Source organism: Acomys russatus, chromosome X (assembly GCF_903995435.1).
Source record: "Acomys russatus chromosome X, mAcoRus1.1, whole genome shotgun sequence".
Classification (NCBI taxonomy): Eukaryota; Metazoa; Chordata; class Mammalia; order Rodentia; family Muridae; genus Acomys; species Acomys russatus.
Window position 1 is genome coordinate 57,882,719 of NC_067169.1, and position 6,144 is coordinate 57,888,862.

Genomic DNA, 6,144 nt, shown 5'->3' on the forward strand with positions numbered 1-6,144 from the left:
AATTCCTTCCCCCCTTGCCATTAATGGTCAAAGGCATGCCTAACAACTCTAATTTCTAACAGTCCCTAACAGTTCTTAAAGTTTCTAACTGTTCCTAAGAGTTCAAAACAGTTTCTGCTTTAACAGTTACTTAACATTTCCTAAGAGTTCTCTTTTTTGTTCTTTTTTATTATTTTATTAATTTATTCAGATTACAACTCAATTGTTATCCCATCACTTGTATCCTCCCATTCCTCCCTCCCTCCCACTTTCACCCTATTCCCCTCACTTAGGTCTATGACCGAGGGGGACCTCCTCCCCCACTATATGGTCATTAGGCTATCAAGTCTCATCTCGGTAGCCTGCTTATTCTTTCTTTGAATACCACCAGGCCTCCCCACCAAGGGGAGGTGGTCGAATAAGAGTTCTTAATGGTTCCTAACAATTCTTAACAGTTTCTAACTGTTCCTAATAGAGTCTAACAGTTTCTAACACTTCCTAACTGTTCCTAAAAGTTTCTAACAGTTCTGTGCTGTTTTTAACTGTTCCTAATATTCCTGATAATTCCTAGTGGTCCTTAACGGTTTTTAAAATCTCAGAAAAAAATCCTAACAGTTGCAAAGTTCATGAATGAGGTAGGGGGGTCAGGGGCAAAGTAGTAATTTTTCTTAAAAGGGGCACATCCCTATTTTCCCAATTGGCCCAAATTTCCTTTACACTCCTTCAAATTTAATACTAATTTTTTGTTAGTGATTTTCATAATTTGAATTGTATCTGTTTCACAATTTTATAGTTTATTTTTAACTGACAATGAACTATTTGAAACATATAATCTGATATTTCTAAATACATATACATTTTGAAATCTAATAAATTAATATAAGCTTTTTGACACTTGAAGAATAACATATATTGTACTTACTTCCAATTACTATGTTATCCAAAGGGTATCATGAACTTATCTCCCCATATGTAATTGTGTATTTATTTTAAAGCCATCAAAGTTTATCACTGCATTCACCTTCAATATGTTCATGATAAGTATTTTGAAAGCTAGGAGCTGAAAGAAATAAATCAGAATGAGGGTGCAAATTCATAGAAAATATTAAATTGTATTCCATAGTTACTTGAGTAATCTGTATTTGTCACACTTAGTGTAATTTTTTAAAACTTCCTATTGTGTTCATTTTTCTATCTTTTTTCATTACTACTTTATTCTTTTCCTCATGCATGGTCTGTTGATACTCTAGCAAAGATTCTATGTTTCTTCCTCTTCATTCTTTTCTCTTTTCCCCTTGACTTGCTAAATTTCCAGTTTTGTTCATTCACTGATTTCCTGAGCTCACTGCAGTTTCTTTAAGTTCTTATGAAGGTTTCTAAGCCTCTCCCTAATGATTATTTTAGAATGCATTGTTTCAAAATTTCTATGTGTCAATTTCATTTGTGTTCTTCACTGGGAGGGTATAGTATTATTTTGTGGTATAATGTCACCTTAGTTTTCTGTTTTTCTTTTGTATGATTTTCTTATAATTTAAAGTGCTCCAGCACTCCCTCCTACAGAGAGGGGAGAAGCTTCTAAGACTCAGTGAGTTAAGAAACTTACAAGCTCAGGAAGCTCAGAAAATTTCAAGATTCAAAAGGCTAGGAACCAAAGTTACAAAATTAATAAATGTTGATACATTTTGTTGGAGTTAGCTCCTTGCAAATTAAGATTGGACCTTTTGTAAATTGTCCCTCATTCTGGGATGGCCCCTGGCCCTCATTGATAAAGATGCCCTTGAGTTCCCCAAATCCAGTAAATAAATAACTCTTCACCTGTGCTTACATAAGTAATGCCAACAAACTCATTGTACACTAAGTTAGATTTGGGCAAAATCTAGCTAGAATGAATGGACATCTGTTTATGTCTCTCCAGAAAAAGCTATAAGCTTATGATACGTGAAAAGGTCTGGACTGTCTCAGCCTTTATCAGTCAGTTCATCAAAAGGTTTTAGAAAGACTACACAACATGGCAGCACAGGTGGCCTTGCTGTTGAAGTCTTAAACATGATAGTCTAATGTCTGGTTCAACAGGAATTCAAATCTGGCATCTAGATAGTTAAGCTCAGTGACAGATTCCATAATGATGAACAGGCAGCACGTAACCACAGTGTTTAGCTTGAAGCTTTAGTCCACAGGAACTGTCTTGTTACTGTGTCCTTGATTCTGAATCCATGTCAGATTAACAAGTACTGGGATGGGCTTAGTGCCTGGATTCACTGGGTGAGTAGAGTAGAACAGGAACCTGGGTCTATAATGGGAGGACTAGGTGTGCAGGAGTGATCTTGTAGACTCAGTCTGTGCAGGATGATCCTAATCAAGGTTCTACTTGAATACTAAAATCTTGAGACTTCTGAGTTACATTTGGACCCAGTGGCACAAAAACAAAAACTGTGTTGAAGCCTAGTGCATGCTTAATGCTTGTGCATATGTAGAACCTATCTGCAGGGACTGATTTTCACCTTGGGATCCTGATGTTGACAAGTGTTCTATAGTTATATATGGGCTCTGATATAGAGCTCAGGGCTATAAGAACCAGCAATGATTCTGGGTCCACATAACCAGTCACAGATTCTGGATTTGTTGATGTTGGTCTGCAGGTCACAGCCCCTAAAGTCTACTTTTGTTATTGGCACTACAAGTATTTACCCAGGCATGGAGTCACATAGATTTATGGGGAATAGTCAAGTCCTGAGGTCTTTTGGGAAAAGATGTCACACTGGGTCTTCTGGAACATTACACTAGGGGAACTGGCCAAGCACTTGACATGTCTGTGGCCTGTATCTCTAGTTGATACTGGGACCTGATGTCAGAGTTGCCAACATGACATCAAAGGTTTCTCAAGTACAGAAGGTTATAGACTGGCCTAGTTCTGGATTGGCCAAACCAAGAAGACTGTATATTGGTACTAAAAGTGCTAACCTAGTACTGAGTATTTTCACGGTTTAGACTGAAGGCTGAGACCAGACCATAGGTACTGGCCTGATGTCCATGCTGTGGGGTTCAGCTTTGTGCTAGTACCAGTGCAGAAACTGGAACTTCTGGGGTTAATCTGCTTTCAGGGGAGCCCACTGACCAGAGCTACATGATTTGGCTTAGTGTCATGATGGGCCTGGAGGCACTTTCTGTGGGCAATATTCTGGAGTCAGATTGTGGGGACAACTGATATATGCCAAGTTTTAAAAACCAAGGCAATGTCCCATTCAAACTTCTGTCTCCCAAGCAGTAATATCTGGGGTAGAAGAGAGAGTAAAGAAGGTAATGTAAGACAGGTTTTCTTCCTTCCTTAGGTCTGGCTTTTCTTAGTTTTAAAAGCTAATTTCCTTAGATCTCGTAAATGTTATTTCCACACAATTATAGTTGCTTATAAGTATATTTCTATGGTGGAACCAGTCCTCCAAAACCGTAGTCTACCATTTTTCTGGCACTCAAGAAAGATTTGTAAATTTTGCTCACCTTTTCTACAAACTAATTCATAGTCCTATTGGGTTTCTTTATTAAATTTCTAGTTTGCTTTTCATTACATTCACTGAAGCACTGAAAGCTTTAGTTCTTCTTATTTTGTTTAGTTTGTTACTCTTTCCTGTCTCTTACTGTAAAATGTGAGATTATTATAATTTCCTGTTAAATATAATATTTTAAACAATATTCCCTGTGTTTTGGTAATTTGTGCTTATATTCATTCACTTCAAATATTTTCTAATCTTCCTTTTGACAAAGTATCTAACTCATTGGATATTTATTAAGTGTTTTGTTAGGTGCCATACAACTTGTGAGTTTTCACAATTTTCTCTTTTATTGATTCCAAAGTATTTATTTATTCATGTGTATGTGTTTTTTATCTGTGTGTGATCTAACATGTAACATATGGCATATGTGAAAGTCAGAGGAAAACCTTTAGTTAGCTCTTTCCTTCCACCATAAAGGTTCTGATAATAAAGCATACAATCAGCCTTGAAAACAGGTGCCTTTATCTGTAAATGCATTTTACTGGCCCAATTACTAAGTTCTTTACATTATAGATGGAGAAGATACATAATAGATATTTGTGGTGGTTTGAAGTAGAATGGGCCATGTGCTCATATATTTTAACACTGGTCACCAGGGAGTTGAACTGTTTGACAAGGCTTAGGATTGGGTGGTATGGCCCTGTTGGAGTATATGTGGCCTTGTTAGAGGAAGAGTATCACTGGGGGTAAATTTTGAGGTTTCAAAATCCCACACCAGGCCCAGGTTTCTTTACTCACCTGTTGCCTGCAGAGTCCATGCCCTTCCCCAACTACACAGGCTACTGACATTTGTCTTAGCTGCTCTTTACAACTACATGGTAAGAACTTATTATGGTGCTTGCCTCAACAGCACAATTGGAAGGATACAGAGAAGATTATCATGGCCCCTGTACAAGGATGGCATACAAATTCATGAAGCATTCCATATTTTGTGCTGGGTGGCTTGATATGGAGGGGGCTCCCCTTTTCTGATAAGAAAGGGAGGAGGTAAAGGGGAAAGAGAGTGGGAGGGTGGGACCAAGAGAAGAGGAGGGAGGTTGCTGTGTTTGGGATGGAAAGTGAATAAAGAAATAAACTTAATTTTAAAAAAAGAACCAACTGTGGAAGATACCATACACTTTAGTTCGGGAGAGAGAGAAATTAATATCAAACTGATTTGGAAACTTTCTCCCTGTGTACTCATTTTCATAATGCTGAACAATGATATGCAAGCCACTGAAGATGGGAAAGTAATCAACAGTATTACCTTATGGTAAACCCTGTGTGCTGCAATACTGGTCTTCAAGGCAAGATCTGTCCACTGGTGCAATAGTGGTATGAAGGCTATAAGGGTAACTAATCTTTCTGATGGAAGAAACTAACTACCCCCTAGAACTTCTAGAAAGGAACCAAGATCTTGATTTTAGCCTGATGTAGCCCATGCCAGATTTCTGACCAGCCAATTGACAGTTTCAAAGAGAAACTATTTTAGGAAAATTGTTCTCAACCCTTTGTATTCCTAACAATACATATCTACTCTCTACTTCCAGATATTCTGAGAACACCAAAAGTGAACAAAGAGACATTCACGTTCTCAAAGAAGTAGGGTGGTCTTCTGTCTTCTCCTGCTTTCCACTGGTCAGCTTTACACCTGTTATTACTGGTGCGCTTATTAACCATAGGCCACCTGCTAAAAACTGGGAATTTTCTCTGTCTTCCCTCTCCAAACCTGATTTTACTGGAATCTCTGCTTTCCCTTTAATACATACCCTTATAATTGTTGAGACTATCTTAGGGTGAATTTTCAGTAGAACTAAAAAGAGAAACCTGAGGAGATGTAAAAGGAAGTTTTATTCTCTTGAGGTAATTGTTGTCTGGGAGGCTTACTGCCTCCTTCTGCTAACCTAGGCCTAGTCATGGAAGCTTTTAGCCTCAGTACAATCTAACCTAGGCCTAGAATGTTTTTAGCCTCTGAGAATTATTACTTAATAAGCTCACACTTTCTTGTTCTTACTGAGCTCTGGGCTGGCTAGTTCAATTCAGCTGTTCTGGGTCAAACTCCTCTCCCAGCTGACTTATTCTATCTGCCTTCTCTTTTGGCCCCTGGGCTCCTGAATTGCTCTGCTTTGCCTCAAACTAACTCAGCAATCTGTTCTAATCTTCTAGATCCTTCTCATTCTCTGGCTCATTCTGTCTTCACCAATGTATTTTGTCATTCAACCTCTCTCTGTAAAATTCACTCAGTAAAGCTGTCTCCTCTTTCTCTGCCTTGCCCATTAAGTAGCGTCCCTTTTCTCTCTGTTCTCATGAGAGTTGGGCATATCCTATTCTGTCAAATCTTTCTCTGACTCATCACCTTTTCTGACACTCAATTAGACATCACTTTCAAACATGGGTGCTTCCTGCTACAAACTAACTTTACCATCATTGTTTGGGGCTAAAGGTATGTACCACCATGCCTAGACTTGAGTTTTTCTTTACCTGAAACTTGCTCTAAACCAGGCTGGGCTTGAACTCAGATCTGCTTGCCTCTGTTTCCTGGATTAATGGCGTGTTTATATTCCAGCTGGATCACACAGACCTAGAAGGTCTTTGGATGAGATCTCTTACCAGAACAGCCATGTTCTGAATAAAAATT

The 6,144-nt window shown here is 38.4% G+C and overlaps 1 pseudogene; it reads left to right on the forward strand.

Moving 5' to 3' along the window:
- The first annotated feature begins 4,361 nt into the window (after positions 1-4,361).
- On the forward strand, positions 4,362-4,459 carry LOC127185978 (uncharacterized; annotated as a pseudogene).
- The last annotated feature ends 1,685 nt before the right edge of the window (positions 4,460-6,144 follow it).